The sequence below is a fragment of the Capricornis sumatraensis genome, chromosome 5, assembly GCF_032405125.1.
Source record: "Capricornis sumatraensis isolate serow.1 chromosome 5, serow.2, whole genome shotgun sequence".
NCBI lineage: Eukaryota > Metazoa > Chordata > Mammalia > Artiodactyla > Bovidae > Capricornis > Capricornis sumatraensis.
This window is the reverse complement of record NC_091073.1, coordinates 4,729,897-4,739,033: the sequence shown is the minus strand read 5'-3', so window position 1 is coordinate 4,739,033 and position 9,137 is coordinate 4,729,897. Positions and strand designations below refer to the sequence as shown.

The window sequence follows — 9,137 nt, the reverse complement described above, 5'->3', positions numbered from 1 at the left end:
TATTATAGTATTTCTGCATTTCTATAATTAGTGATGGGGAGCTTCCTTTCTGAGCATCCCTCATCTGCTTTTTGGTCATCTGTAGGTGTTCCTTACAGAAATATGTTTTTAGATCTTATACTCATTTTTTGATCAGGTTGTTTGGTTTTTGATATTGAGCTCTTTGAGCTGTTTGAATATGTTGGAGATTAATCCCTTGTCAAATGCATCATTTGCAAATAGTCTGTGGGTTTTCGTCTGTCTTGTTTATGATTTCCTGCACTGTGGAAAAGCTTTTCAGTTTAATTAGATCCCATTTGCTTATTTCTGTTTTTATTTTCATTACTCTAAGGGGTGGATGAAAAAAGATCCTGCTGTAATTTATGTCAGAGTGTGTTCTGCCTATATTCTCCTCTGAGTTTTACAGGACCTGTCTTATATTTAGGTGTTTAGTCCATTTTGAGTTTATTTTTGTGTATGATGTTAAGGAGTGTTCTAATTTCCTTCTTATACGTGCAGCTGTTGAGTTTTCTCAGACCACTTATTGAAGGGCCTGTCTTTTCTCCTTTTATATAATCTTGCCTCCTTTATCCTAGATTAATTGACCACAGATACGTAGGTTTCTCTCTGGACTTTCTGTCTTGCCCCATTGATCATTCAGTATATTTCTGTTTTTTGCTAGTACTCTGTTTTGATTACTGAAGCTTGCAGAGTAGTCTGCAATCAGGGTACCTGATTCTTTCGGCTCTTGCTTTTCTTTCTCAAGATTGCTTTGTCTATTTGGGGTCTTTTGTTTCCATACACAACTGTAAAATTTTTTGTTCCAGTTGTGTGAAAAATGCCATTGGTAATTTGATGGAAATTGCACTGACTCTGTAGATTGCTTTGGATACTATAGTTATTTTGACAGTTATACAGTTATAATGTCACTTACATTTCTGTATTTCAGTTTCCTCTCTTTCCTTCTTAGTTTAGGTAAGGGTTTATTGACATTGTTTGTTTCTTTCAGGAAATGAACTTACAGTTCTTGCATATGAGCACTGGGCTGGCACACCAGGCCTCTGTGCACATGGGCAATGTGTTTAGAGGTGTTGCTTAGCAATGATCATTCTGGGATGAAAGATTCCAAACCGTTGAGCTTCCCAGCTGCGAGGTTGTGGCGGGACGGCTGTGGCTTACCTGTAGTGCTTGTGTTGGGTTTAGGGGACTGTGAAGAGTCTTGGGAGAGGTGAGGTGTGTTTAGAGTCCATAGGCTCTGCGATGAAGGTTTTTGGCTTCGGGAGTAAGAAGGGTGTGTCGCCCTTTGGCTCCTCCACCAACCTGGTGAGAGACAGTGGTCATGGAATCAACTTCCAGCCCAGGTACCACATCCGAGACAAAGACCTCAGAAAGATCCACAAAGCTGCCATTGTGGGCAACGTAGCCAAAGTGCAGCATGTTCTGTTGTTTGGAAAAAATGGCCTGAACGATAGGGGCAAGATGAAGAGGTAAGCGGGGTGGAAGGGCCTGGCAGAGATCCCTCCTGTGAGTTTCCCCTCCAAGGTTCCTGGATACCTTCCTGGGATCCAGCACCCTGCAGACTTTATAGGCAGCAAAAAGCCTTAGCTGGTTTTGGACCCACTTATAATTCCTCTTATAGAGATTTACTGATAGTTTTGAAGTCATTTAACTGCATGTCGGTAATCACAGAAATGAAATAAGCATGAATAGCATCTGTTTTTCCTTTCTTCCTCCTGCTTTTTATTTGCATGGGTTAGCATGATGTACTCATGAGTAAAAGCTCTCAAGTTATATAGCCTTCAAGGAATCTTCTGAACTTTCTGGCTCTCACATTTTTTCTCATGTGATTTATGAAAGCACTTCTTCATGGATCACCTATTGTGGATCATGGCAGTGGAGAGATTTCTGCTGTTGTCAATATCTTATTTTTAATGTATATATTTTTTATACCATAAGGTTATATATTACAGAAAACTGCATAGTGAGCAAAATAATTCCCATGCCAAATCAACTTCTGGATTAAAAATTCTTCAGATAAAATTCAATATCCATTTTATATCAGTGTACATTTATATGTGTTCTTTGATGAAGGACCTTAGAAGACAGCTTTGAAGTTGGAAGCTGGCTGTGTTCTTGCATAGGAAGGCATTTTCTTAGGATGTATGGTCTTTCTATATTTAAAGCAAATCAACATTTCATGGTTTTAAAGATTTGGGGTTACATATACTGTCTTTAATTGTTGTGATGAAATTAAAAGTTTTGTATAATAGAGGAAGATTTGCCCTTCTAGATATCAAAATGTGCTATAAGTGCCCACAAAGTGTTCATTTACTAACGACTGAAAAGATAGATAAATTAATGGAACAGAATGCCCAAACACCCAAATGTATGTAAAACTTTAAAACTTGAAAATGATGACCTTTTCTGTGAGAAATGATAAACTGTGTGTAGATGGTGGAGAAATAACCTGGTAAAAGAGAAAAGTAACTCAATTTTTATCTCACCAAAAAGTTTCAGGTAGAGTATGTATCAAACATTTCAAATATGCACAGTGAGAAATGTATCAGAATAAAACTCAGATTCCTATTTATACATTTTTTATCTGCTGACAGAGACCTTCTGTTTTTTTCTATTTCTGTTTCTTAACCTTATTTTTTTTTAATTGGAGAATAATTGCTTTACAATGTTGTGTTGTGTTCTGCTGTATAATATCATAAATCAGTTGTAAGTATACATATATCCCCTTCCTTGTGAGCCTCCCTCCCACCCCAAAGACCTTTCTAAGAATGATTTCAGAAGGAAGAGTTCTGGAGTTTCCTGGATTTTGGCACACACACACACACAAAGAAACAAAAGAAAAGAAATCTGGATGTTGATTTAACATTTTGACAACACAAACAATTTAAAACTCTCTGTAGATCAAGCTGTCTATAGGCAAGTCAGATTAGCATACAGGGCTTGTCTTTTTGGCACTAATAGGAATGTGGCACAGATAAAAATGATTTCTCACTTTCAATTTTTTTTAAGAATTTTTTTTGAGGATTGATATTTTCTGACAACTTTCAGCCTTTTCAGAAGTCAAGGGAATCTAGGGAGTTCCTCGGTCATCCAGTGGTTAAGACCCACTGCTGTGGGCCCAGGGTTCAATACCTGGTGGGGGAACTAAAATCCTGCCAGCTACTGGGATATATTGTACAACATGGGGAATATAGCAAATGTCATATAATAACTTTAAATGGAATATGACTTATAAAAATTGTGAATCACTATGTTGTGTACCTGTAATATATAATAATATGTAATATGCATCATCTATATTTTAATTAAAAAGAAGAAACCTTAGACAAAAAGATCTTATGGTAATTAGATCAACAGGAAAAATGAGAAATGAGCAAACAAAAATGCTACCAATTATAGTTGTACAGACATTGTGAATTATACATTTCGTTCCAATGTCAGAGACATTAAAATGTCAGAAAATGAATGTATTAGAATTATTGAAGTACAGTGTTGTCTCTAATCCTCAAAATGTATCTGCAAAGGAGGTATGATATCCTTTGACTTCATTGAGATGTTGTCCTTGTGAAATAGTAGTAATAATAATAAGTATGATTATATTACCTAACAGTTACTGAGCTGTTACCTGTGCCAGGAACGGTTCTAAACTCTTTGCATGGATCTCATTTAAGCATCGCAGTGCTGTCCTGTGAGAGAACTACTTCTCTCTCTCCATTTTGTTGTTGAGGAAATTGAGGCACAGAGAGGCTGAGCGACAGGTAAGTGACAGAGTGAAAGTCAAATTCAAACCCAAGTTGAGCTGAATTTCAAGGTCATGGTCATTCAATTCAAGTAAATTGTTCTTTCATTACTGTGTTAAGTGCTAATGCTAATATATAATGTTCTTTCTCCAGAAGGAAATGAAATATTTGTTTTAGAGCGATAAGAATAGCATGCTATTGAATGTTTTCAATCACAAGAACAATTGTTTGTTTTGAAACAGTAACACTACAGTTTCCTGAAAACTCCTCTTGCTTTCATAGGACTGCCCTCCACTTGGCCTGTGCCAATGGCCATTCAGCGGTGGTAACTCTGCTCCTGGAGAGAAAATGCCTGCTTAACCTCTGTGACAATGAAAGCAGAACAGTGCTGATGAAGGTATGGGGCAGCGAACCATGTCCACACGAGGTGGATGTGATTTAACTACTGAGACTAAAGTGAATGCATCTCATTTAGATATAGCAAACCGGTGAAGCTTGTGGACCGTTTACTTTGAATTCCTAGAATTTACACTCTGTTTCTTGGTGCAACACTGACAGGCCATAGAATGCCAAGAAGAGGAGTGTGCAACTCTTCTGCCGGAGCATGGTGCCAACCCAAATGTCACAGATGTCAATGGGAACACCACTCTCCACTATGCGGTCTTTTGCCAGAATATATCACTTGCAGCAAAGCTGCTTTCCTGCAATGCCAATATAGAAGCCAGGAACAAGGTATATCTCAACTAACTTTATTTACAAAATATTTGCAAAGCAGTTTTTTAAACTAGAAGTGTTTTATTTCTAACTATGTAAATAGGTAAACTGAATAGTGCCCATCAAGCCCTGTTACCATGGAAACAACTCCAAAGCCACTGCAGCAGGGTGGGGAAAGATGTTGGAGCTCACAGAGAGGGCAAAGCTTTGTCTCCCAGCCAGCTGTCTATACCGGAAGGAAGATTTCTCGTCAGAACGTGCTGGAGAGTGGGTGGTAGGCTCAGAGCCCACAAATGATGAAGGCCTGGGGTAAGTGAAGTGATGTGAGGAGTGGCTGCTTCCAGGGCCTCAGGGAATGGGTGCCCCTGGAGGTGGGTGCGAGGAGGAAGGAGACCCAGTGCCCATGAGGGGGAGCCGGGTGAGTGCAAGTGGGCCTGGGAGGCAGCAGGCCTAGAGCCCTGAGCCCTCCAAGACCCCGGTTCTGAGATCCAGCCAAGAGGGTCAGGTCATGTTTGACACACAGCAAGGGCGTTCACTTGTGTTGGTGACCGCTTGGTTCACGTTGTACACCTCGGGGTCTCCTGCGTTCAGTCCTGGGGAGCTGCTCGGTGGGGTTGCAGCTGTGCGTGTGGAGCTGGTGGTGGCGAAGCCGCCCTTCTTGCTTTCTCCAGGACACATGTGACGTCCTGCAGCTGCAGCCCCACCAGGAACTCCCTCCACTCTCACAGGTGAGCTCAGTTTTTCGTCTTTGGAAGGTCCAGCCTTCGCTGTGTCAAAGTATTTTGAAGGAACCAAATTGTCTATGATTTCACTTGAAATCATGGTATTTCTCAAGCATTAGAGAGTAAAGCATTCCTTTATGTGTTTATGGCTGGTATTCGTGATAACACTGCACTTTTGTTAAAGGTAAAACATTTTCCAAATATTTTCCCCCACTTAAGGTTTTTTTTTTTTTTTGGTAATCAGTCTAAAATAACACAGTAAAGCAAAATTTGCCTGAGTAGACTTTGTCTTGAAATTCAAACATAATGAAAGCATCTTACAACATATTAGAAATCTTGCTGCTGTTCACAAATTCCCATTTTATGAAAAATGGTTTATATAAACACAGTTTCTCTCTCACTGCCCAAGTCTTAAGAGGGTAAAAGGAAAAGAAAAGGAGCAAGCAAGTGAAAAGTGCAAGCCAAGCTGGAATTTTGACAGTTGGGAAATGCCAAGAGGAGGATTTATTTATTTGACTGAGCTGGGCTTAGTTTCAGCATGTAGGATCTAGTTTCCTGACCAGGGGTCGAACCCAGGCCCTCGTTCCTGGGAGCACTGAGACCCAGCCACGGGGCCACCACGGAAGTCCCGAGATTTTGTTTTGTGTTTTTCATTCCCTTCAGTTTATATATTTCTTATATGCTTTTCAGTTTTCAGGGATAATTGTTGTTATTTTGAAAAAGAGTGTGAGTGAATTGTAAACTTGCCTAGGTGCCAGTTTTAAGAAGACTCTGATCCAAACAGACTGACAGTGAACAGGTGGTGATTAAGTGGGAATTAAGAGAGAAGAGCAAATAACTACCTGATATTACCCTATTCTGGCAGAACCATCCACTTAGGTAAGAGTCTAGACTCTCCTCTCCCATCTAGAATGTCTTGATGGGAAGAAGTAAGGGGTTTATAAATAATGAGATCAGGTGCCTTTTGGTTTTACTAGTCCCTGTTCTACCACTGTTTACCCAGGAAAATTTAAAAAATTGCAGTTTTGATGACTCTTGCCTCTTACACTTTTCTTTTTTATTCAAACCTTTACATAAGAGAAGGAATTGGCCATGTGAGTAAGAGATGATGCTGGAGTGGTTGCTGCACTAATCCTCAACTATATTCTGCTGGTGAGCCACAGTTATTTGGGAAAACATATTTTTAAAATGTATTAGCGTAGGCTGTTCGCTGTAGATTTTGACTGAGTAAATTGAGGAACTCTTGGACGTGTGTGTTTAGTATTATTCCCTTGAGATTCTGATCCAATCCTTGATGAATAACTATGGAGTGAATACATGTAATTTCTAAATGCACCCTTCACAAAAGAAAGTAGTCTCCTGAAGTGTTGGAGTTTTATCAGTGCTAGCTACTTCCATCTGCTCCCTCCTTTCCAACAATATTAGCCTGACTTTTTCTCTGCCCCTGTGTTTGAGACATTAAAAGGAATATCTTTGGCAGTGTATATGGGCTTGAACAATAACTCCTTTTCCTTCCAACCACTCATCATTCAGTGACACTCCGAGAGTCTTTAGCGATTTGCTCATGGCAAAGTCACTTCGTCTGTAGAGTCTGACCCTTTAAGGATTTTGCACCTTCACTTATAGTCCAGGTCATTAGGTCAACGGATGTTTGTTACCAACAGGGTTTTCCTGACTGCAGTAAGAGTAACTCATGAGCCTTTTTTGGTGTCAGCTGCAGGACAGACTCTTGCAGTATGCCTGTTAGAATTGCTGATCCCTGGCATAAGCAGATTAGAGCTTTAAAATCCATGAAGTTAGTAACAGTACAGAGTAGAATTGTTTTAAGCATTTATTTTCAGCAGGCTTGGTAACTCATGATCCATTTTATTAACAATCTAGAAGAATTCTAGAGATAGACTGTAGTTTCAACAGGCAGTGGAAACATTCTTGACTGTGAATTATGAGTCTTTTTAAAATAATTTATGTTTACTTGAATTATGAGTCTTAATAGCCATATTTATTACATACTGGGACCCACACTTTTTGTGAAACATATGATACTAAAGAAAGAAAAGATTTCACATACAAATATTTGCTTTATACCCACCTGTTTGGAAACAGCAAACATAAAACCAAAAGTGGACCATAGACCAAACATGGCCCTTGGATATGTTTAGTTTACCTCCACACATTGAGTCAACATTTCAAATTTAGGAGGCCCATGCAGAAGTTCAGGCTTCTCCAAGGGCCAAATCTAGATCCCCTTGAGCCCATCGTACTGTTTGGTCTGCGTGCAGAGGCTACCCCTTCTGTGTGGAACATGTGTTTTTGGGGTTACCGGTCTCACCTGGCTTTTTCACTTACTCAGGTCATCAGCTTCCCATCCATAAGCATTTGAGTTACCAATTTTTGGTTGACAGTTTATTTTGATAAATATTTGAAGGTTTTTAAAGACAGTCTAATTAATCTATAATTGATTTCATATTTAAAAAAAATCTCTTAAGAATGGGATTGAATTTTTCAAATTAGAATTGTTAAGTTGGTTGTGGCAGTTTTGCACTGAATAACTCTCACAAACACACAGATTATAAGAGACAGTGCAGGGAGAGCTGGTGGAAGAGCAACTCCCCGAGAAAATGTTGAGCATGTATTTATTGGTAATTTTATGCTGCAATCTTTAACTAAGAACAGTAAAGCAAGACAGACACCAGAACTCTAGGATTTTGGAAGCTTCCTCCTGGTCGTCTGGAGGTAAATCACATGAGAGCCATCATGAAGAGTCTTTTAAGATAAGGTGGGGAGGGCACTCATTCTGCATGCAGTTAGCAGGTAGCTAATGCTGACCTCTCAGCCAGAACATCTAACTTAAGGAAGGGCGGTGGAAAGAGCAAGCAAAGAAGAGAGAATGAGTAAGGTTAAATTCCAGGAGACATTTCTGAGAAAGTTGTAAAACAGGGTTCCCACAGTTGATTCTTTGGAAAAAAAAAAAAAGTTTCTCTCTTTGCATGTTCATGTAGAGAGTAACGTTCCCACTGGAATGTCTGTAAACCTTTTGAGTTTACTCATGGTCATCCTTGGATAGGTTATGCATGCTACAGATAGTATTATGTATTTCTGCCTCAGCATTGTCCCTAAAATATGCAGTTGATACAGTAGCTAAATGATACCCATACCGCTTGCACTGGGAGCTTGACACTTAGCCACTGGACCGCCAGGGAATGCCCAGAGGAGGAGCATATTAAAGAGAAAGAAGGTGCACAGGGCAGTGAGGTGGGGGTTCTCTTTCATTTACTTTCTGACTTTTATTCTTAAGTTCAGAGAATCTATTGCACGATTTTAATTTCAACTTAGAAATAGGTTAACTGTGTACATTAGAAATGGTTTTCCCTGTTTTACAGGATGACCTGACACCACTGTTACTTGTGATACATGAAAGGAGAGGGCAAATGGTGGAGTTTTTAGTAAAGAAAGAAGCGAATATACATGCGGTTGATAAGATGAAAAGGTACTGTTCTTTCTCTTTTTAAAACCCTTAGTGCTGTTCTAGGATGGTAATATCAAGATTAAATGAATAAGAGGATTCATTTGTGATCAACACATCATCACTTAGGTAGAAAATCAATTATTCTGACTGGGAATCATGAACAATATATAGCAGGAATGTATAGCAGGTTTCATATTCCTTTATAATATTGACTGATGTCATATGCAACCTCTTTTTGTTTGGTTGGTTGATCTTGTAATAGCTGAGGGATTTCAAATTAGTTTTATTAGCTTTGTGAAATATGGATTCTGCTTTTTAGTTTGCCTCATGACAATATCAAGTTTCTTAATTCTTTAAAAAGAATTCTTTAACCTCTACTTTGTATGTATATATTTTTATAAGATGCATAGTAAACCTAAAAGACTTGATTTTGTCTTTTGGATAACTCTTTGTTTTAAATTACTTTGTTTAAAGAATGCTGATGTTACTAGGTTGCAA

General features: G+C 38.9%; 1 pseudogene; it reads left to right on the top strand.

Annotated features, from left to right (window-relative positions):
• Window positions 1–1,239: 1,239 nt before the first annotated feature.
• The window catches only part of LOC138080174 (ankyrin repeat domain-containing protein 26-like), a 70,385-nt pseudogene continuing 62,487 nt past the window's right edge, over window positions 1,240–9,137 (top strand).